Raw genomic sequence first — 23,960 nt, forward strand, 5'->3', positions numbered from 1 at the left:
CACATCACTCAAACCCATGGTTTACTTTGTATGTGGTAATGACCAAATTTAGGATGGAGAAGGATCCATTGTCTGGTTTGGACAAAGAACTGCCAGGGTGTGGCCGTGAGGGGTCTTAACATCAAGGCCCAGTCTCAGGCCATCAGGTTAGGGGAGCTGATAATGAAAAGGGCCTCTGGGAAAGGAGTCCCTACAAAGCGATTTTTGCCATCTTTGTACACTCAGTATGTAACCGAACTCAAGAGGTGATTCACTGCTTGAGGTGTACCAAATTGAACACAATCCAAGGAACTGCTGAAAAGCAAAGAGCTTATTATTGTTACAAGTAAGGAGACAGGGGCAGCACAGGTGGCTCAACGGTTTAGTGCTGCCCTCAGCCCAGGGCATGATCCTGGAGACCTGGGATGGAGTCCCACATTAGGCTCCTGCATGGAGCATGCTTCTCCCTCTGCCTGTGTCTCTGCCTCTCTCTCTCTCTCTCTCTCATGAATAAATAAATAAATAAAATATTTATATTAAAAAAAGTAAAAGGGGATCCCTGGGTGGCTCAGAGGTTTGGTACCTGCCTCCGGCCCAGGACACAATCCTGGAGACCCGGGATCGAGACCCATGTCGGGCTTCTTGCATGGAGCCTGCTTCTCCCTCTGCCTGTCTCTCTCTCTCTCTCTCTCTCTCTCTCTCTTTCATGAATAAATGAATAAAATCTTAAAAAAAAAAAACAAGGAGACAGGGAGATAGCTCTCAAAGCGCTGTATCTCCATGATACAGGAAAATTATTTAGTATATTAGAGGGCAAGGCAGGGAGTTTGCATAAGCACTTTAGTTCAATTGTCCCTGCCTAGCCTGTCAACATCCTAGTGCATACATCATATGTTGAAAAAATGGGAGAAAACTCTACACACAGGAGGAGATCTTAGTATTATAATGAGCTAACGGTGACTTGAGGACAAGTCAGAAGGGCTTTTGCACAGGTCATCAGTTCTAATCCAGCTCAAACTGGCTCACACAAGGGGCTATCAGGGGAGACACACCTAGCAAGGGGCTATCAGGTGAAAGACCTAGTTGGGCATCAATTTGGCTGGAACTGTTGATTCTGCATAACAAAATACATTCCTTACCTGTTTTGTCCTTTCCCCTCTTCTCTTCTACTGATAGCTTTTAGCCCTCTTTATTTGAGTAACTTCCCATTACATGCTAGCCAACAAGTGGAGCTTAGTAGGTTTAACATGCTGAGGACCTCTATAAACTCAGTGAAGAATTGATTCAGGCTCCTGTCTTCATTAATCTCTTTCCCCTGAATCTGTCTAAACACTTCCTCTAGCTTTGAAAGGGCATAAAGTAGCTGGACTTCATCAAAGCGACACTTCTGTCATCTCCTGAGGATGGAGGGATTGGGAATTAATTGATAAAAAGAAGGTAAAGAAATTAAAAGTTAAATAAGATTCAGGAAATTTGGGATATGCCTACAAAATGCTAAATCTTTACTCTTACCTTCTTCATGTATTTTCCTGCACCCTCACTCCCAAAACAGAGCAGGGGTGAAATGGGGTATAGCATCTCATTCTTTCATCAGAGAGTGGTGGTACAGTTTAGGAGCCGAGTAGATTGCCACTCTGGAAAGTTTTTGTCTGTTTCCTGAAAAATTGACCCTGTGACAAGACTGACACCTACTTCAAAAAGGAAGGACTGACCCACTTTGGAAGCCCCCAATAAAATTTGAAGCTCAGTAGAGGTCCAAATCCTTCTAGTGCTGTCCAATAGGACTTTCTGGGAAGATAGAAATGTTCTATTCTGTGCTTTCTAATACTGTACCCACTAGCTAAAGTGGCTATTGAACACTTGAACTGTGACTAGTAGGACTGAAAAAATAAATGTTTGATTTTATTTACTTTTAATGAATTTAAAATTAAAAAGATCCACATGTGGCTAGTGGCTACTGTATTGGGTGGCACAGGTTAGACACCCCACCCTTACTCATCTTGTGTTTTCAGTGGTCACCACCTAAGGTTTTATAAACTATCAAGACATGATGATTCCAATGGTGTCATATCATGTCCTTTTGGAACATTCTTTAAAGGAAGTTAAAGTTGCTAAAGAAAGTTTATTCATTTTACAAATGGTTGGTATTCCACACACCACTTATAATTAATTCAAAACTACAAGTTCAAAACTACTAAGATGCTGATGTGCTGAGTTTTAGGGCAAGGTGTTTAACCTCACTGGACTTTTGATTCCTCAACTGTAAAATAAGAAATTTATACCAAGTGAATCTGACATCCTTTACTAGCTTTTAGAAGATGTGATTTGAAATTTGAAATGACTGCTATGATGGTGAAAAATTACATATGTTCAAAGAAATAAAATTATGGAGGTGGCTGATCTTTCTGATAAGGCTATTACAAATTTAGTAATAATCATGAATCCAATATAATTACAGGAAGCAATAGTAAGACATCATAGTAAAGTATGAGATAAGTCTGAAGGATCTAGCTTTGAGGCAGAAAGTCTGAGAAGGAGGATTTCCTCAGACTGCTCACTATTCTCACTATCCATTATACAAAAAGACCATTTCCATTTGTCAATTGTAACAAAGCTCATAAGTTTAACTTTGCAGTTCGTTGTAAACACTAAAAGATGAACTACTTTGAATTTGTTCACATAACCCTTCAATAACTTTTAGAAACCACTGCAAAGCAAGAGCTGATCATCAAAGAAATCATTTCCCTGCTATCATTGAACATCACCCAGAATCAACACAGATACATTACGAGCCCAAGTCATTAGACAGTTGGAGCCGAAACTCTTTGGGGGGAAAATGTTGCTTTTACAAAGGGCACCCCAAAGTGATAAATGAAACGTTTCTATCACCAAAATTTCGGGTGCACGAAAGACCAACTGCAAACATTGGCCACACTTGCCCTAGGAAAGAACAAATTCTGGCAACCTGTGGTAAATGTATTGCTTATGAAGAGAATCCTACAATCTGGATGGAAGCATTTTGAGAAAATCCTGCCCACAACCTGAACCTAGAACTCACCAGAAATCCATCAGTTCTAAATAATAATGATAATGATAACAATTAATGATTATATAGCACTTACTGTTGATAAAGGATAGTTGGAAGAAAGGCAGGCAGGAACAAGCCCCTGCCCTAAAAGGATTTTACACTACCCTGGAAGGAGCCCGCCATCCTTTCCCAGGTGATACATAGATGACAGAAACCTGATCGGTTGAACAGGCTCAGGGAGGGTTAATCAGATTAAAACAGCCCGCCAACAAGCTCCTAAAACCCATTAGACTTAAAAACTCCAGTAACAGCCCTCTTGAGTCCCCTTCCTCTTCAAGAGCTTTGTACTACCACTTTGCTACCTCTCAGTAAACTTAGTTTGCTGCCCACCACTCTTCATCTGTCTACCTCTTCATTCTTTGAAGCAGTGTGACCAAGAGCCACGGGCACCAAAGAAAAAATCCTATAACACTATGACCAGACCCTGATCTTAGTGTTTGGTAAGTAAGTGTTGGAGAAAGCCTGAGTCTTCATGAAAGGCATGAGTTTGGCCCATTCACACTCAGCACAGAGTACTTAGCCAATAGTACACTGAACTGCCTAATCAAAATACTTAAAACTTCTGAATAGATGGAATGCTATAGCAACAGAATTTGTTTAAATTATTTTATAAATTATAGTGGAAATTACCTAGGGATCAAAAAGCTATCAACATTAAAGTAGAGTTTTCCTTCTCTTATCTGGAGGAAATAGGCTCAAATAATTGGGGGAAAGTATGATCATGTCTGTCATAGTCTATAAGGACCCCAGTGCAGGCAAGTAAAAGAATCAGCATTCCTTGAAGCATTTCAGACTGGTGAGCCCATCCCACAAGAATTTCACACCTCAGTACCTCTTCCTGATAACTTAAAATAGATTGGCTTTCTTGCTGTTCTGACTTCCCCTTTTTCAATCACTTGTTCTTTCTGACTAACCTTAAAGAATGTCAAAAAACAAAAACCTGTCACCTGCATCTTTCCTCTCAACAGGACCTCTTCTAGAAGACATTTCTTTAAATTCTCATCTTGCTTTCTCCTTTCACTTTTGCCTTGCTTAGTGCCTTTTTATAATCAAAAACATATTTCTTGAATTATATAAAAGTTATATTGTAAAATCCATTGTATAAACCTCCTCAGAATTAAGAAATTAAGGCTTATTGTCTGGAAAATTGGGATTTGAATTTACTAACGGATAACCTTGGCAAATCATTTAATGCTTTTTATGTTACCATTTCTTATTTTCAGTGAAGGTGGGTAGTAAAATCAACCTCATGTACAATGGTGCCTTCAATTCACAAAAACTGCTAAATATTCAGGAATTATGTGAGTTGATTATCAAACATAGCCATTATTAAAAATTAAATTATGTAAACTTACATTAAAACAAAAATAATAAATACCCTAAACTCATCATTTCCTAAATATCTTATTATATTTTATTATTGTCTGTGTTCATGAGATTATTTTTATCTACTGTATCAGCATGGTGGCAATACTATATAATAGTGTGCTACTTTACATCTCTTCTAGAGCCCACCTTACCAGCCCCCTACCCCCACCAAGTTCAATGAAGTCAGATTGGTAGCTGGAAATCAACCAAAGTTGAAGTGTTTGCATCATGGAAATCATGGTGTTTTTTTTTTTTTTTATCCCCTGGGATAGTTGTTGTTAATCATTTATCTGTGCCTCACTGCTCATGTATGTGATGGTAGGAATTAATATGAAATAATATGTAATCTGTGCTTAAGTGTGTGGCTCATAATATGTACTCAGTAAATGGTGGTTATTCTCATTAGTATTGTTAATTATTTTCATTTGATCAATATGTGAATCAGTTCTCTATTATCTAATTCAGTGCACTGAAAGATTTCTTACAGTATATAAAAATGTGATACTATGATGTTTCCATAATAATATAGATCTCAACTCACTTAAACATAATAGCCTTTGTTATTTATGGTAATTTACGGTACTAACTTTGAATAATGATATGCATTTTAAGGAACTGTAAATTTTTTTTCTAGTTCTAATATAAACTACTCATTTGCCAGAGAAGGAAATAAAAGGTCTCAAAAACCTAGTGTTTTGCCCAAGGTCCAACAGGCATCTAGTAGTAAAACTGGTAGTAATATATGTTATCTGAATATATGTATCTTATAAACTTTTTTGACACCTTTTATAAGTGGATGAATTATTTATTAAGAGTGTAAATCAAGGATGGTTTCCATTTTTGGTATTTACTATATCCTTGTTGAAAATGGGGGCAACATACATAATAGAAGTTGAACCATAGAAAATTACTATTTTCATAAATAAAAAATGGTCAAATGTTGGCAATGTTAATATTGTTCCACCTAATATCTTATTTAACCTAAGCAAAAATTCAAATTACGGTGATCTTTACTTTTCTTTCCCACTCCTGTCTTGCAAACATAATTTAATTAAGATTAATTTAATCACATACATATGAGTGACAGATGTTTAAATGAGAGTTTCTGGAATTACTTGGCTAGAAGAATTTTATGGTTTCTATGCTAAAGAATGATACTATGCTACCATTGTACTTTAAAACGTTGTGAAACAAAAAAAATATTCTCAGGCTTTAAGATGAAGAACAGATAGTTGATATGTTTGTGTGGATTTTGTGTCATTTTCTGGTTTGGGTTTAAGACCAAAGAATGGCTAAATTATATGTATTTAGCCTAGGCTATAAAAACACTCACCACATAAGCATTAGCTTAGAAAACCCTAAATTGCTTTAAAAAAAATGGTCAAGCCAAAATAGAAGAAAATCTGTGGTTTTGTGCCCAATGTACAATTATACAATTACAGAATTTATATGCTTGCAGTTGGATTTACAAAACCTCCTTAATGTACTAAAGTGTGGTCTAATTGCTTACTAATAAAAGGGGGAAAATGCTCTCTAATTAGATAAATACCTTTTATAGCAATCTTAGTAAACACACTGTTTGCCAGGGGGTAGCAAATAGTTGGGAATGTGTGCTCAATACTTCTTTTCACCCTGTTGCTCCTGGGGGAGTAGAGTCAGCCTGGAATGCAGGGCCCTTGCCCAGAGTGGCCACAGCATTCCCAGCCAACAGCCTTAATCAGCAACTCCTTTAGTCAACAGCATTCAAGAGATGAAAGGAGGCAATGGTTTCAAATTTTTTTCCCCAGATAACTGAAGTCAAATAGTAATTGACTATTGTTTGTTTTTCTAATGTGCCCTCTGGGAATAACCTCAGGGTCAAAATAGTTCTCTGAGTCCCTAAGTCTTCCCCCAGACAGAAAGTAGTATGTTTTTATTTTCATTGCTGCAGATCCTACTTTGTTTTTGCCTGTGTGTTTTGTTGTTTTACTTTGAGTTAAGGGCTCTTATTGTGAAAAGCTTAAGAAAACAGCTGTCCTGTCTTTAGTAGACTGAATTGCAGAACACTATTGCAAAACACTTATGGTCGTGATAGCCATAAGGCCTGAGTTCTAGTGGAGGATCTGTTCCTAATTCATTACAAAACCTCGACCACATCACTTTAATTCAGTGTACATCAGTGTTCCCATCTGTAAAATAAGATGTTGGCCTGGAGAGTATTCTCTTAAATTCTCAATAGCTCTCTATTAAACTGTAAAGCTGTGATTCTAAGGGAGAAAATATTGTCCCAGAGGCATCCTGTATTCAGAGAATTTTTTCTGATGCCTTCAGAGAGCATCAGTCTCTTTCTTTTTCCTACCCTGGGCACACCCTTATTGCTTTACTTATCCTACAAAACTAACTCTCTTACCAGGGATATGAGAACCTTCAAGTTAGAAACTGTAACTTTGTCAACTCTGCTGGGGAGGTGGAGGAGACAGCATAAAACCGTAGGCATGTTTGTGGAAAGAGAGATGGGGCTGTGAGGCAAGAGTAACAAAAGCATGAGGAAACAGGAACAAGGAAAGGAGCACACATATATAGTACATTGGGTTTAAGAGATTAACTGTGTTGGGTGTGTTGGGCTATGCTTAGGTGATAAATTGCGGAAACAGTATCAAGAGGGAAGCAACTCAGCAGAAGTCAGAGAATTCAGAGATTAGAGACTTGTTTCTTAGGAGAAGAGTAATAGTTCCTTAAAACACAATAACAGGGGATCCCTGGGTGGCTCAGCAGTGTGGTGCCTGCCTTTGGCCAAGGGCGCGATCCTGGAGTCCCAGGATTGAGTCCCGCGTTGGGCTCCTGGCATGGAGCCTGCTTGTGCCTCTGCCTGTGTCTCTGCCTCTCTCTCTCTCTCTCTCTGTGTGTGTCTATCATAGATAAAAAAACACAATAACAACAAAACCTAAAACAAAGAGCAAATCAAAACCAAACCTGCAATTTTTCTTATTATAAAAATAATCCATGCTTACTATAGAAAATTTGGAAAATTAAGTGAATTTTTTGTATAGGTAAGATGATATTTCATATCTTGAATTTTCACCTAAAAAGACATAAAATAAATTCTATTTCATGAATGCATCATAATTTACTTAAGGATTCCCCTACTTTTGCCTATTATAATTTATCTGTATTATAGCCTCATGATGAAACATTATTATGTAATAGATTTCCCCCATTTTTGGATAATATTCTGAGAAGGGTTTTCTGAAAGAGGCATTGCTAGGAATAAAGATATAAATATTTAAGGAATAAAAATATAAACATAAAAATATAAATGCATATAAACATTCATATGTATTACTAAGTTGCTTCCACTCTCACCAGAAGGGACTGTATGTATGGAAATGAGAGCTGTCCAAGGTTGGAATGTTCTATCATATGTAACTGAATTATTTTGGCCCCTATTGTAGAGAAGTCTTCTGTGAGGGGAAGCTGGACTGAATGACTCAAGAGGTTCCTGCCAACTACAAGAGTCACTGATTAAAACTTAACTGAGCTTTTGTCCGAGAAATGGCTTTCCAGTAATCAACTCCCCAAGAAGTTAAGAGCCCAGCTTACTTCAAGTGCATGCTAGCTACTTTGTCCTCAAAGAGCTAATTGTCCAGCAGATAGACAAGTATTAAAATAGGTAACTTCAATATAATTAGGTAAATGATAATGTTTGGGACATTTCCAGGATGTTATAGGATCTCAGAGGAGTGGCCCTTAACCAAATAAAGGCAGGAAAACATTGTAGACAAAGGCAGCAACATTATCAAAGGTATGAAATATGAAGCATGAATTGGATATATTGTGTGTATGTGTCTATAAGCCATTAAGTCTTACTAAAGAATAAAGTATGAAGTAGGAGGTGGTGTAAGCTAGCAGAATAGTCAGAAGCTAGTCATGGCAGTTTTTATATGCTATACTGAGAAGCTGAAATGTTTTAAGAAATGGAGAAGCTGAAATGTTTTAAGAAATGGAGAAAGGTATTAGAGAAAAAGTGATGCAGTCAGATATTATGATAGAATTTCTGACTGTGGTAGATGAATTAATTAATTTTTAATGAGGCAAGACTAGAAGCAAGGAAATCTGTTGGAAAGCTCTTACAGTATCCAACTGAGAAATGGTAAAGACTTAAACCAGGGCAGTGGCAGTATGAAGGGATGGAAGGGGAAAGGAAAGGCTCAAAATTATGCTGGATGTTAATTTGGCAGGAGTTGATAATTTATTGAATTTGAGGGCTAATTGGGAGAAAACTGCATAAAAAACAAGGTAATTAGGGTTGCCAAGAATTAGTGCTCTATGAGTTAACTATAGAAGAGAGGTTCAGGGTAACATAATAGAGGAATGTCTATTGGTTTTGGCAACATGGGTGTCACTGATGACTTTTGTATAATTCATTTCAGAGGAGTAGTGATGAAGCAGTAGGGTAAAGAGTGAATTGCGGGTGAGGAAATGTACATAGTGAGTGTATAGTAATCTTTCAATAACTTGGTTCAGAAGACCAGAGAAAATTAATATAGTTATCAGAGAGGGAACCTGAGATCAGCACAATTTTTTTAAGTTTGGAGGAACCCAAGCTTCTTTATAGGTAGCAGAGAAAGAGACACCAGAGAAGGAGAAATTAAAGGTATAAGACCAAAAAATAAATTATTAAACAAGACATTGGAGTAAATAGAAGAAAGTAAAATGAGAAGTAGATATGGAGACACTGACTTTGAATGGAAAGGGAGAGTTTCATCACCTAAAACTGAATGGGAAGAGGGAAAGAAGGATGTGGAAGTAAGTCTGTCAGTGGGGTCAGAAAGATAGTTTTTTTTTTTTTCTAAAGGATGCAGAGTGTTCCAGAGACAATAGTATATGCAAAGACCTTGAGTGTGAGAGGGAGAGAGTGTGATAATGTCTGAATAACTTCAGTGGGACTGGAACATAAATTAAGGGGAGAGGCAAAAGGAGGGATTAAAAATAAGGCCAAGATGGTATCTGGGTGGTTCCTTGTAAGCCACATTAATGGATTTGGGCTTTATTGAGGGTAGAAAAAAGTTTATGAACGTTTGGGAATGGCATGATCAAGATTGTATTTGGAAGCATCACTCTGACTACAATGTGAAGAATGAGTGGGAGAAATAAGATGTAAGACAGGGAAAACAATATGGAGGTTGCTGGAATAGCCCTAGTGATAAAGATAGTGACTGGACTAATGTATTGCCTGTGAAGTAGAGAGAAGTGAATAGATTTGAAAGATTTTTAGGAAGTAAGAATTGACAGAACAAGTTGACAGGTGGGATGTGGAGGTGAAAAAGAGAGAAAAGTCAAGAATAAATGCCAAGGTTTCTACTTTAGGCAACTGAGAGGATGGTAGCACCATTTATTTGAGACTGAGAACTCCAGGAGAAAAGTAGATTTAAGGGTCTATTGATGAGTTCAATTATGGACATATTGAGCTTGAGTTGCCTGTGAGACATAATATACTAATTCATTTATTCATTCACTCAACAAATATCTACGGAGTGTGTACTTTATGTCAGGCCCTATATTATATCCTGGAAATAAAGTAATAAATACAATGTAGCTTAAATTCAAGTAGAGTGTGTTGATATTTTCATGAAGCTAAGGAGAGAGTTTAACGCTAAGAATTTAAGCTAAGTTTAATGCTAGGTCAGGAATCACCAGAGCATGAAATCATACAGAGTCTTAAGAATACTTCGGTATTTGTGGGTGCAGGTTGAAGCAAAGGTACCAAAAAGAAGACTGAGACATAGAGGCCAAAGGTAGGAAAGAATCAGGCCAGAGGTAGAAATCAGGTATCACAGAAGCCAAGAGATAAGAGTGATTCAAGAATAGAGTGATGAATGTTCCTGACATATTAGAAGAGAAAGTTACTGTCCATTGTATTTAGTGACAAAGTAGACATTGGTGAGGTATGTGGGAATAATATTAGAATGGTATGGGCACAAACCAATTGCAGTGAGTTTATGAATGAATTGGATAGGAAATATAGATGGGTTTTGTGGATAAAATTTTAACTATAAGAGGGAAAAGAAGTTTGGATAGCAGCTGAAGAGGAATATGCATAGCCAGAGTTAAGCAAACTGCAATATTGAAGACACAGTGCTTCAGACTGGCAAGCCTGCCCAAAACTTTTGAACCCAACTACAACGAGTTAGGATTTAACTACAAAATTAGAGGAAAGAGCCTACAAGGATTACTTTCACTTCTGACACCAACTATAAGTCTGGAAACTCTGAGTTTCCCCCAAATCAACCTCAGTTTCAATAACTCACCAGAAAGACTCACAGAACTCACTGAAACCTATTATACTCATAGTTACGGTTTGTTACAAGAAAAGGTGATAAATTACAGTCAAAACAAAAGATATAGAGGGCAGAGTTTGAGAGGATTCAAAATGTGGTTTACATTGTCTTTAGGATGCATTACCCTCCCAGTATTGATGTATGAAAATATGCACATAGTATTACCCACCTGAGAAGCTCACCCAACCTGTGGTGTCCAGAGTTTTTACTGGGGCTTTATTTATGTAGATGCTATTGGTTGGGTAATTTTCCATGCAATTAAACTCTATCTCTACCTCCCCCCTCCCTGAAGATGGGGCTGAAATCACATGGTCCTAGGGAACCCCCTTAAATAGCAATGACACTCTTATCACTTGGGAAATTCCAAAGGTTAAAAGGTTACCTCCAAGAAGCCAAGGATAAAGGCCATAATCCTCTTTGGAAAGACCAAATTCTTCACTATACACTGATTTTGAGTGAGGATTTTGTTTATTTAGTCTTGTTTGGATTAAGTAAGCTTGGGCATGTTCAAAAGCTAGTTGGTAATGGAAAGCTTCAAGGCTGGAGATAGAGAGCAGAGTTAAGACAGCCAGATTCTTGAGAAGGTAGAGTAGGGATGGGTCCAGACAACAGAGGAACAAAGGCATTCGCCTCCCTCAACATAACAAGGAAAAATGAAAGGGTAAGAACTTATTTGATGATAGGACATATAAGAAAGTCTTTACTAATGGCCTCTAATTTCTCTGTGAAGTAGAAAACAAAATCATTTTCTAAGAATCATGGCCTAGGAGAGAGGAATATAAGCAGAATGGACAATGTTGGAAATAATGTCCATGGACCAGGAAAACCCAGCAAGCTGAGAGGCCTGAGCTAAGGGTCTATTTGATATTTTATTTATGTCTTTATTTCCAGTATAGTTGACATACAGTGTTATATTAATGTTAGGTGTACAATATAGTGATTTAACAATTCTATACATTACTCAATGCTCATCATGATAAGTGTACTCTTAATCCTCTTCACCTATATTACTTCTCTTCCCACCTAACTCCCCTCTGGCAACTATCAGTTTGTTCTCTATACACAAGAATCTATTTTTTTTGTTTGTCTCTTTTTCCTTTGTTCATTTGTTTTTAAATTCCACACGAGTGAAATGATATATTTGTATTTCTCTGATTGATTTATTTTACTTAGTATTACACTCTAGATTCATCCATGTTGTTGCAAATGCCAAGATTTAATTCTTTCTTATGGCTGAGTAGCATTTTATTGTATGTATATATCACATCTTTATCTATTCATCTATCAAAGGACACTTGGGTTGCTTCCATAGCTTGCTATCATAAATAATACTGCAAGAAACATAGGAGTGCATATATCTTTTTGAATTAGTGTTTTCATGTTCATTGGGTACCCAGTAGTGGAATTACTGGCTCCTATGGTAATTCTATTTTTAATTTTTTAAGGAGCCTCCATACAATGGCTATATCAGTTTGCATTCAAATCAACAGTGCATGCACAAGGGTTCCCTTTTCTCCACATACTCACCAACACTTGTTTCTTGTGGTTTTGAGTTTAGCCATTCTCACACGTGTGAGGTAATAGCTCATTGTAGTTTTGATTTGTATTTTCCTGATGATGAATGATGTTGAGCATCTTTTCATGTGTCTGTTGGCCATATGTATGTCTTCTTTGGAGAAAATTCTGTTTATGTCTTCTGCCCATGTAAAAAATTGGATTATTTTGGGGGTTTTTTGAGTTGAGTTGTATAATTTTGTTATAAATATTGGATACTAACCCTTTATTGGATATGTCATTTGCAAATATCTTCTCTCATTTGATGAGTTATCTTTTTATTTTACTGATGGTTTCCATCACTGTTCAAAAGCTTTTTATTTTGCTGAGGTCCCAATTATTTAATTTTCTTTTGTTTCCCTTGATATTTGTATGTTGAAAACCAGGAATTTATGTGGTGCCAATCTGCATGGTTTCATGATAAATACAGTGATGATACAGTTCAGGCTTCGAGGATTTTGGGGAGAGATTCAGAAATGAAATCACTGTGCCCAATTATGGGACAAGAATGCAGTTTCTAGTAAAGCAAAGAGGTGACAAGTTAAAGGCTACTGGGTGCCTCCAAAGGTTACATCTAAATGATTTGGAAGGAATGGTTTCAGTTGGGGCAGCAAAGGAAGAACAGAACAATATGCCTAAAGAAGTATACATGAGAATAAAGCTAGAGAGATTTGCATCTGGTTGATAAGGTAGACAGCATGGTGGACTTCAGAGTCCTTGGCATTGAAAATGGAACTCTTGGGCTTAATTAAAGACATTTTTTAATGACATTTCTCCCTTAACAGTGTTCTTTGGGAAGTTATAGCTGTCAGTCTTCAGATGGAAGTTCAGCTGTCTCTGGCTTATGGCCCTGACACTGGGGAATTAGGGAAGAAGGGAATGGGGTCCATGATGGCAGCTTCTATACCTAACTTCAATGAATTGATGTTAGTTACTGTTGTGTTTTAGGTTTTGAAACAGAAATGTCTCTCTGATAAGAATGTGAAATTGAGAATCCAGAGGAAAGGAAATTAAGTTTGGTGCCAGCAATTTGAATTAGGAACTGGGGAGAAAACGAGGAATGGATATTTTGTGAGTACATTTGCAGCAGATGCTATCCACACAATACCCATGCTCATTGGACCTTACGTATCAGTGTGCTCTGGACAACTTGCACCTGCCAGCATTTTTATTTCTGCCTGAGGGCCTTCTCCAGAGCACCACTCTACTTCTTCACAGCAAGTCATTAAGTGCTGGGGAATTCTCAATTCCAGGAGTAGCTCTCAACCACTGACTGACAGAAGTGGGTGTATAACTACCCTAGCCTCCTTGATTCCTGAGTAGGATTATCTGAAGCATGTGTTTTATAACAGTTCCTAGCATTTCCCCAGTGAGATTTAGTCACCTACTTTGGTAGGTGTCTTAATAATCATGCTCTTTATTGGCCACCTTTTCTTCCTTCATGCCCTCACTTCCCTGGCTGTATTCCCTGCATTTGCCCAATAAACCATGTGCACCAGAATACTTTTATTGAGGTCTGCTTTTCTATAAACCTGTTGCTTTGCCTATATTATCTAATTTAATATTAACAACTGTGACCAGGGCAGCCCCGGTGGCTCAGCGGTTTAGCGCCGCCTTCAGCCCAGGGTGTAATCCTGGAGACCCAGGATCGAGTCCCACGTCAGGCTTCCTGCATGGAGCCTGCTTCTCCCTCTGCCTGTGCCTCTGCCTCTCTCTTTCTCTCTGTGTGTGTCTCTTATGAATAAATAAAATCTTAAAAACAAAAAAAACTATTATTACGTCTATTGAAAGTAAATCTGAAAAAGAGAAGAAATTAAATCCTTTGGTTGATGGCTTTTTTCTTCCTATCATCCTTTCAAAATTGAGAAGATAATATGTGCATTTTTCTTTGTTATCCTTGTATTGATGCCAAAAATAAAGAATGCACTTATTTTAAGGGGAAAAGGCAAGTGTAAACAAAAAGAGAAATGCATGGAGCCTGCTTCTCCCTCTGCCTGTGTCTCTGCCTCTCTCTCTCTCCCTGTGTCTCTCATGAATAAATAAATAAAATCTTTTTTTAAAAAAAAAGGGAATTTCTTTAAAAAAAAAAAAAAACAACTGTGACCAATAGATATTGCTTAGTCAGTTTGAGCTGCTATAACAAAATATCACAGACTGGGTAACTTATAAACAGTAGAAATGTTTTCTCACAGTTTTAGAGACCAGAAGTGCCAGCATAGTAGGATTCTGGTGAAGGCCTTCTTTTGGGTTGCAGACTATCAACTTCTTGTTATGTCCACCCATGATGGAAGAGTCTAGGGAGCTCTATGGAATGTCTTTTATAAAAGTACTAATTCTATTCATGAGCGCTCTGCCCTCATGACCTAAGCAATTCCCAAAGGTTCTACTGCCAAATACCATTACCTTGGAGATTAGGATTTCAAAATATGAATTTGGGGGCAATATAAACATTCAGTCCATAGCAGTTATGATTATTTTCTTTTTAGAGATAAAGAAATTAAGGCTTAATGTGCTTATGTAATTTAGCCCAGGTTTAAGATTTAAATGGCAAAGCTGGGATTTGAACCCAGGTCTTATCAGGTTTAATCCATACCACCACAAGGAAAGGAGGTCGCTATTTAGTATAAGATTTCAGCTCAGAAAAACTCTTTATTGCTTCTTTTCCTCCATTTAGAAATGGACATTTTTATACTACATTTATTTTAGGGACAACTGTTTCTATTTTGTTTCCCTAGATTTTGGTAAACTTCTCTTTGAAAATATTAGTCTGCCTCTTCTGTGCTGAGGTAGAGGAAGAAAAGACGTTTTCATTATATTTCAGTTACAAGGAGGAGTGCTCAGCCACTAGTGTGACTGCCCCACTCAGCCCAGCCATCATTATTCTGAAGTTCATTATTGTTCAGACTTTGTAAGGTTTGGTTTTATTAAGGAATACCATTTATTATTGAGGGCATGTGGCAAAAATAGACCCTGAGGATTTAAATATAGAAAGTTCAGGTCATCATCTGGATGTCAGAATCATAAAGAAAATGACAATGATTCATAGAATGTCAGAACAGGAAGAAATCTCAAATACAACCCTGTTCACTTCATTTTACAGATGAAAGACCTGAGACCTACAGAGGTTAAGTAATGTTCCAGAGGTCACACTAAAGCAGTGCAGAATAAAGACAGAGCCAGATCACCTGATTAAAGTTCTTTTTCTATCCATAACATCACAGTGGCCCAAATTTTGTTTTCTCAAATTCCTACTGTAACTCTTAGAATTCAGAATTCTCTTAACGTTTCTAATTGTCAAGTGGGCCACTTAAATATTGGTCTCTTCTTTTGCTCTGTTGCTAAACTTGAAACTGGGAAACTTCTAAGAAAAAAAGTATAAAATAGGTGCTTTTTCTCATATACCTTTTCTATGTTTCCCTTACTCCTTTTCTTTCATTTCTTACCCCCAAAGATGTGTTTTCAAGTGCTGCTGAAAGGATTTATGCCTAAAGGTATCTGTATCAGTTATGTATTGTGGAAGTTTTAGAATATGAAGGCCCTCTTCCAGGTTGTAGACTGCTGACCTCTTGCTATGTTCTCAACTGGTGGAAGGGGCTAGGAAATTCTGTGGGGTGTTTTTTTGGTAAGAGCACTAATTCCATTCATGAGAACTCCAACCAATGTTGAAGATCTTTGACACTTCTCAAGAAGCAAAGTCTGTATCTCCTATCATTGAATATAGGCTCTAGGAATGCTTGAGAGCTAAAATATGGCAAAGGTGAGGTTAGGCTAATTTCTTGGTTTAGGCCTTAAGAAAACTGGCAACTTTGATTTTCTGTCTCGTAAGATACTTATATTTGGAATGCAGCCACCATGTGTGAGGAAGCCAGCAGACCCAAGGAGAGGTACATGTGGATAGACCCTAGTGAGCTGCAGCTGGAAGCCAGCACCAACTTGCCAGTCATATGAGTGAGCCTTTTGGAAGTGGGTCTTCAGCCCCGTTCAGGCATCCCCATGTGGAGGAGAGATGAGCCTTTCCTGCAGATCTCTGCCCAAATTGCTAATCTATAGGCAAATAAATGGTTGTTGCTGATGCAAGCCACTAAATTTTGTTTTGGTTTGGTTTTTGGTAGTAGTAGTGTTACAAAGCAAAAGATAACTAGAACAAATATTTCCTCAAAAATGCTCTGTCACAAACCACCCAAAAACTTATGGGCTTCAAATAGCTGTAATTTGTTTTCACAGATCTTCAAATCACCTAGACCAGCTCCACTTCACGTTCACTCATTTTGGGGACCAGTCTGAGGGATTATGCTCCCTGGGACAAATTCTTTTCATGGAATGGAAGAGTTATAGGAGGGCAAGCAAGAGACACAAGGTCACTTAAAGTCCAGGCATAGAACTGGTCACTGTTGTTTCTGCCAACCTCCCATTGATCAAAACAAGTCACTTAAGTCAAGGAGTGAGGAAACGCACCTTGTCACTGTAATCAGAGGAACTGCAAAGTCACAGAACAAAGGTGTGATACAAGGAGTGAATAATTGGGATCAATTATGCAATCTACCCCAGCTTCTGAGTAGAACTGAGCAACTTTGAAATGGACTGAAAAGATCTCCACTTTAAAGCATTAATAGATTCTCTGAAATCTACTATCAAGATGTTTTACTGCTTTTAGAAAATTCAAGAATAAAATAAAAATTAATTCGAGAAGGAGAGAAAATGGGTTCATATACCTAACTTTTTTTTTTTAACCTTGAATGGGCTGAGAAAAAAACTTAACAAGAATTAGCTACTGGAAAAACATGATTGTCTTTTTTCCTGCCTAAACTGCATTCTGTGATATAAGCTGGAGAATAATACTTTTACTTTTGTAAAGTAGATTCTTTCAGAGGAAGTATTTATTGTATTCAGTAAAATCATAGGTTTTCCATGAGGATAAATATACTGTCTTTAGGGAGCGCAAAAAGATATAGTATTCTTCACTGCCTCTTCATAGGTATTGCAGATTAAGTTGGGAAGCTAATTTATAGTATGTGAATGTTTCTTTTTAGAATCTGATTTGTGATAATATCAGAAAATAGCAAAAACTATTGATGGGACTGTGGTAGATTTGTACTGTCAACTTAGCTAGCCTGGAACTACATATCCTAGAATTACCTTCTCTGCATAGTTTTGGTTGACACGGGCCACAGGAGACATTTTGGGTAAGATATGGATGGTGGAAGTGAAGCAGCATCCATATTTCTTTTTTATACTTACTTTTAAGGGCAGTGCAGGGTTACAGGTACTGTTGTAATTCCCACATGTTTCTGCTGATCTGCTAGCTCACCCTGTTGATGTGGGTTGGCAGCTGGGGCCACAGCTCCTCTAGCCCCTGTCAGACCTTCTACAGCTTTTCCAACTCCTGTGCCAGTAGGTATAGCTTCTGGGGTGACAGGCAGTTCTTCAGAGCTCCAACTATGTCTTTAGCTTCTTTGACTACTTTGTCAAATCCATGTTCAGCTTTGTGATGAAGGGTGCCAGGTCCTCCTTCATGTCACTGCATCACTGGACTGAAGGCTTGGGGGAAGTTAAAGACTCATACAAGTTCTACCTTGTCCTTGCATCCATCTTTAATCCCCAACTGCCTATCATGCTAACCTCAGACCCAGGACCTGATGTAGAAGCAATAGCCACACAAAAACTAATCAGCTTCTTTGATTGTACAAGGTCAAATTCCTATAATAAATCCTTTGTTTTTAAATAACTGCTTATGGTTTTACTTCTCTGATCAAAACTCAACAGATTCAAGGACCTTATGTAAAATTCAGCATGAGTTTTTATCTTTTCTAATATTTTTCCAAATACCTAAATCCCTTTAGCCTATCATAAATACTTACTAGATGCCAGCCACTGTGGTAGGCCCTGAAGGAAACAGGATGAATAAGGCAGATGATTCCTACACTAGGAAGCTCAGTCTGGGCCCTATATATATTGATGAGTTGTGTAGAGGAACTAATAACCACTGTTAAATATAAAGACTGCTATTTTTCAATTCCTAGAACAAACCTGGGTGTTCTAGTGATTTATCCATAACCTGTGTATCTAGAAATAGTGATATGTGTCTAGGTACAGTGGAATTGCCTGATGACCAAACCTGTATATAACACTAGGGAATAGGGTAACATGGCAATTACTTGCTATGACATCCTAGTAACAGTCTTAAGCAGTCTTAAGTGGCCTGGAAATGGTGAAACAATTTTTTCCCAACCCCAGAGCATAATAATAGAAACTATATAAAAATAATGTTGCTAATAAAATAGTATAGGTTGAGAGTTCAGAAATCCAACTTTCTCGCTGGAGCAAAGAAAACGATTCCTGGATATTAGGGTTCTGGTGGCAGAGAGATGAGAGGCTGTGCATTTTTCAGGCTACGGAGAAGTTTGGCACCAAACTTAGTGCCCCAAGGAGGAGACACAGATACCACATGACTTACCCTAACAGGGAATGAGGAAACTGCAATAATGCTGCTTATTGCAGCAGTGTTTTCTGTATGTATATTTCTAAAAGCTAAAAATGACCTCATGGTTGGTTAAATATATTATGTCACATCCATGCCACGTAATACTGTGGAGCCAAAAAATAATCAGGTATATGTGTATAGACTGATGATAGAAAAAGCTCTGAAACATGTAAGTTGTTCAAGCAAGGAGCCAGCTATGGATAGTGTGATACCATTTGCATTTATAAAGAAATAAAAATAGCCTGTATACATAGTTGCTTGTATAAGTATGGAATATCTTTAGAAGGATTTAGAAAAGCTAGTAGCATTGGTTGGGTCTGGAGGGGAGGACAGGGAGTCTGGGAGACAAGAATAAGAGGGAGACTTTTCACCAAATACTCTTGTACCTTTTCATTTTGTGCCATGTGAAATTTAGTAATCCAATCAATCAATCAATCAATCAATAAAGCAAAATGTAAAATTTAGAGGGAAAATGGCCAGGTGAATGTAAAAGGCATTGGGAAGATAACCCACCTCTCTTGGAAGCCCCACAGAAAGAACTGGTGCTGGGGAAAGTGAGAATATATCCACTGGCCCTGCTACCTACTGCAGCATTTGTCCAAATGCCACATTTCCAAATGCATGGAAATGAGGGCTTGAATAGAAAGACCTTGCAAACAATATGGTACTGATCCAGTCTGATGAAGAGGTCAGAGGTAATCATATGCAGTTAAGACCATTACAAAGGACCATAGCCACTTACTTAGTAAAGCTAATGGCTCCTCTTTTGACAAGTTCCCCAATGTAATAAGGAAACTGGAAGCTTGGGGGGTCTTTTTCAAAGACTACTCCATTCATTCACCGTATAAACTATCAGAAGCAAAACAAAACACAACCAAGAATCCAAACATCCTGGAAAGAAGCTAAGGGACAAGTAAGTGCTGAACAACTGAAAACTCCTGCCTGCTAAGAGCTACTTGTTAACCACCTCAGGAGCACACTCAGTTAGCAGAACATAGCCTTATATGACAGAGCCTCAGGGCTTAAAAAAGTTATTGAAGGAGAGAATCCCATTAGAACCTTCTGGGGACTAGTTCAGACACTCCCACGTCACACTGCATTCCTCAGAAAGTGCAATTCCCATCTTTTTTTAGGAGAAATCAGCTTCTCCATTTGCTTTCTCAATCACAGTTATTTCCACCTTCATGTCTGTCAAATCACCAACACAGAAATTCCAAAGGCAGCTGCCTTTTCATCTGGAAGACAGAGAGGCAGCCAAAGTCCTCAGTCTCCCCTCATAAAACCCCCCAGGCCCCAAAGTCTTAGGAAGCACATATTTTTAGCAGAAAATGTTCAGCCCAGTCCTGTCAGGATTGCAGTCTTGGTGTTTGTCATTATGCATACTTGAAAGGTTCAGAGGGAAAGGAGAGATGAAAGGATTTAGGACCCTCAGGCACATCAGAAGTTATCCCACCTCAATTAGCTTTTCCTCCACCCTGTCACCAGGTTTAAGAGGAACATGAAAGGAAACTGCAGCTGCAGGATGCCCCTTTGCCCATCCCCCTCCCAGTCCGACCTACTTTCATCTCTTGCCCTAAAAAATAAATAGGACAGTGTGAGGATAGAAGGAGAAAAGAGTGGCTGGGTCACAAACCTCATTTTCCACCTCCACCCTTGCTCTCCTGTTTTAAGACCGTCTTTACCTGGACCTTACTCCCCTGTATTTATGATCTTTCTTTTAAGAGGTCCAGAGTTATTTTCCCAAGTCAGAACAAAATACCAAGGGGCAGAAAATGCTCTGTGATGCAAAACACATCAACCTTCTTTTCAGAACATGGCTTTACATAATTATAACATGTTTGACTGGAGGAGAACAAGACATCATCATTCTCAAATCTCTCATTTGCAGGCAACTGAAACACAGAAAAGTTAATTGACCTGTCCAAGCTAGTTCCTGACCCAGTACTAGGAGGGAGATTGTCTGACTCCTATCCAGGATGTTTATCAATAGACTTCAAGGTAAGAATTATATTTTTTATTCTTTTTTATGTGGCATGCCTTATGCTGAATTTTGAGCATATTATAACACACCATACTGAGAAGTCACTTATCTAATAGTATCAACTGTCCATAGCGCAAGCAAGAATCAGAAAGCAATTGAAAAGGAACAAATACTCCAAATAAATGGCTTTGAGTTTATATACTAAGTTTATTCACTTCATATATAGGAAAGGTCTTCAAGCATTCAAAGTCAGTGAACTAGCTACTGGCCTAATTTGGTACACTATCCTAACAAGTTTGATATTTGATTTTTTTTTATTTACTTGTTCAGTAAACATCCATTGAACTCAGGCACTATTCTTGGAGGTTAAAGGTTCAAAATTAAGTAAGACACAGCCTTGGAGCTCACATTCTACAATTGTAAGCCTACAATTCCAAGGCAATGTGCTTGAATGGAAGTTGCTGTAGGTGCTATATATGAGGCCATGCAGTCCTGCCTGGGAGAGTCAGAGGAGACCTTACACAACAGGTGAAGTCTGCATTGAGACTGGTCATGGAAGTAGGTGTTTATTTGCCTAGACAAGGAAAGGACATTCTAGGGCAAAGGGAACAGCATGGAAAAGGTAAGAGGCATGAAAGAGTGTAATGTCTTCCAGGAAGTACAGAGAATAGGGTAAATCCAAGGAGAGGTGGGCTTATATATCCTCCTAAAAGTTTCTTTGTAGCCAAGTGACTAAGTTCTGACTAGTGTCTGTAAATGAAAGTGGTATGTGAAACTCCCAGGCTGAGTCCTTAATGGAAAGCAGCATGCCCTTTTCATCCCCCTTTCTTCCTTTTTGGTGACTAGAATGCAGCCTTGATGGCTGGAGGTGGAGCAATCATCTTGGAACACAAAGTAGAGGGCAGAGCAGCAAGATTGAAAGGATTTGGGTCCATAATGATTGCAGGGCTGCCAACTCAGCCCTGAAGTACTCTCATTTACATGCAAGAAAAATAAACTTCTATTTTATCTAAGCCACTGTTCCTTTGGGTTGTTGTCACTCATAGCCACAACAAATCTTTTTTTTTTAATTTATTTTTTATTGGTGTTCAATTTACTAACATACAGAATAACCCCCAGTGCCCGTCACCCATTCACTCCCACCCCCCGCCCTCCTCCCCTTCTACCACCCCTAGTTTGTTTCCCAGAGTTAGCAGTCTTTACGTTCTGTCTCCCTTTCTGATATTTCCCACACATTTCTTCCCCCTTCCCTTATATTCCTTTTCACTATTATTTATATTCCCCAAATGAATGAGACCATATAATGTTTGTCCTTCTCCGACTGGCTTACTTCACTCAGCATAATACCCTCCAGTTCCATCCACGTTGAAGCAAATGGTGGGTATTTGTCATTTCTAATAGCTGAGTAATATTCCATTGTATACATAAACCACATCTTCTTTATCCACTCATCTTTCGTTGGACACCGAGGCTCCTTCCACAGTTTGGCTATCGTGGCCATTGCTGCTAGAAGCATCGGGGTGCAGGTGTCCCGGCGTTTCATTGCATTTGTATCTTTGGGGTAAATCCCCAACAGTGCAATTGCTGGGTCGTAGGGCAGGTATATTTTTAACTGTTTGAGGAACCTCCACACAGTTTTCCAGAGTGGCTGCACCAGTTCACATTCCCACCAACAGTGTAAGAGGGTTCCCTTTTCTCCGCATCCTCTCCAACATTTGTTGTTTCCTGCCTTGTTAATTTTCCCCATTCTCACTGGTGTGAGGTGGTATCTCATTGTGGTTTTGATTTGTATTTCCCTGATGGCAAGTGATGCAGAGCATTTTCTCATGTGCATGTTGGCCATGTCTATGTCTTCCTCTGTGAGATTTCTCTTCATGTCTTTTGCCCATTTCATGATTGGATTGTTGCCACAACAAATCTTAATGCAGATAATCAGGCAGATGGTAGTACCATGAATTGGGAAAGTGAATGGAAGAAACAATAAAATTGGGAGAGGGGAAGAATATATAAATTTGGATAGGTTGATGTTGAATTGAATGTGGAACTTCCAGATAGAGATATCAGGCCAATGCTCAACTCTACAATCTGGAATTAGGAAACCAAAAAGGTTTGGGAGGGAGACTCAAACTTAAAATGGCCAGTGTGGAGGTAGCAGAAAAGCCATGGATATGGTTGTGAGTGAAAAGTAGATGACCAAGAAAGCAGTCACTACTGGAGGTTAGAAAAGTCAACGTAGTAAAAATAGGAGAGTGTGTGTACTCTGGACACAGAAGCAAAGCCAGAGTCATAGGCAATGTGCTCAGGCCAAACTGGAAGGAACAGCTTGCATGCATTTAGTGAACTATACTGAATTGTCCAAGGCCAGAATGGAACACAGATGGAGCAGAGGCCAATGGTCTCTATACAGGCTTCCATGCAGTTGATGTAAGAGCATTTAAAAGTGTGTTCTGAGTATTTGAGAGAGCACAGTAACTAGCAGATTTTCTGACACACCAGGAAACAATCAAGATATGAAGGTACATTAAGAGACTCTGCATCATGAGTAGTTTCATAGAATAACATGATCAGGAAAGTTTGATCCCTAGCATGGGAGCTATCTATCTTCTGCCTTGGTTATGAATATCTTTTTTTAAAAGATCTTATTTATTTATTCATGAGAGACATAGAGAGAAGGCAAAGACACAGGCAAAGGGAGAAGCAGGCTCCTCGCAGGGAGCCCAATGTGGGACTCGAACCTAGAACCCCAGGACCACGCCTGAAGCCGAAGGCAGTCACTCAACTGCTGAGCCATCCAGGAGTCCCAAGTTACAAATATCTTTGTGAGGAAGGCAGGTACCTGCCAGAAGGCTAGTGCATCTCTTCAGAGCAGGGCAGGTCCCTACAGAAGCCAGTGGTTAGCAATGTTTTGATTCTTCTCAGAGTTCTATTTAGCTTTGCAACTGACCTTATCCTATAAGAGAGGAAAATAGGAGAATAAGAGAAGTCAGGAGGGAAGGAAAAGAGTGAGAGTGAGTGAACAAATAAATACTTATTTGGAACACTCAATAGTCATATAGTCTTTGTAGGATACATAAAATTCCTGTCATCTAGAATTCTGCTTTTGTCCTTCTTGTTACAAAATATTTCCATCCTTTCAAGATCCATCTCACATTTTATTATCTCCACAGACTTCTCAAGTCACCCTGTCCCACA

At 38.5% G+C, this 23,960-nt stretch overlaps 1 long non-coding RNA gene across 2 annotated transcripts in view; it reads left to right on the forward strand.

Annotated features, from left to right (window-relative positions):
• The window catches only part of LOC140628649 (uncharacterized), a 207,710-nt gene that overhangs the window by 102,582 nt on the left and 81,168 nt on the right, over positions 1-23,960 (forward strand). For both annotated transcript variants that reach the window (XR_012026675.1, XR_012026676.1), the window contains exon 3: positions 20,676-20,785. This is a non-coding gene — a long non-coding RNA (uncharacterized lncRNA). The remainder of the gene's footprint in view (positions 1-20,675; positions 20,786-23,960) is intronic.

This window comes from Canis lupus, chromosome X (genome assembly GCF_048164855.1).
Source record: "Canis lupus baileyi chromosome X, mCanLup2.hap1, whole genome shotgun sequence".
Taxonomy (NCBI): Eukaryota; Metazoa; Chordata; class Mammalia; order Carnivora; family Canidae; genus Canis; species Canis lupus.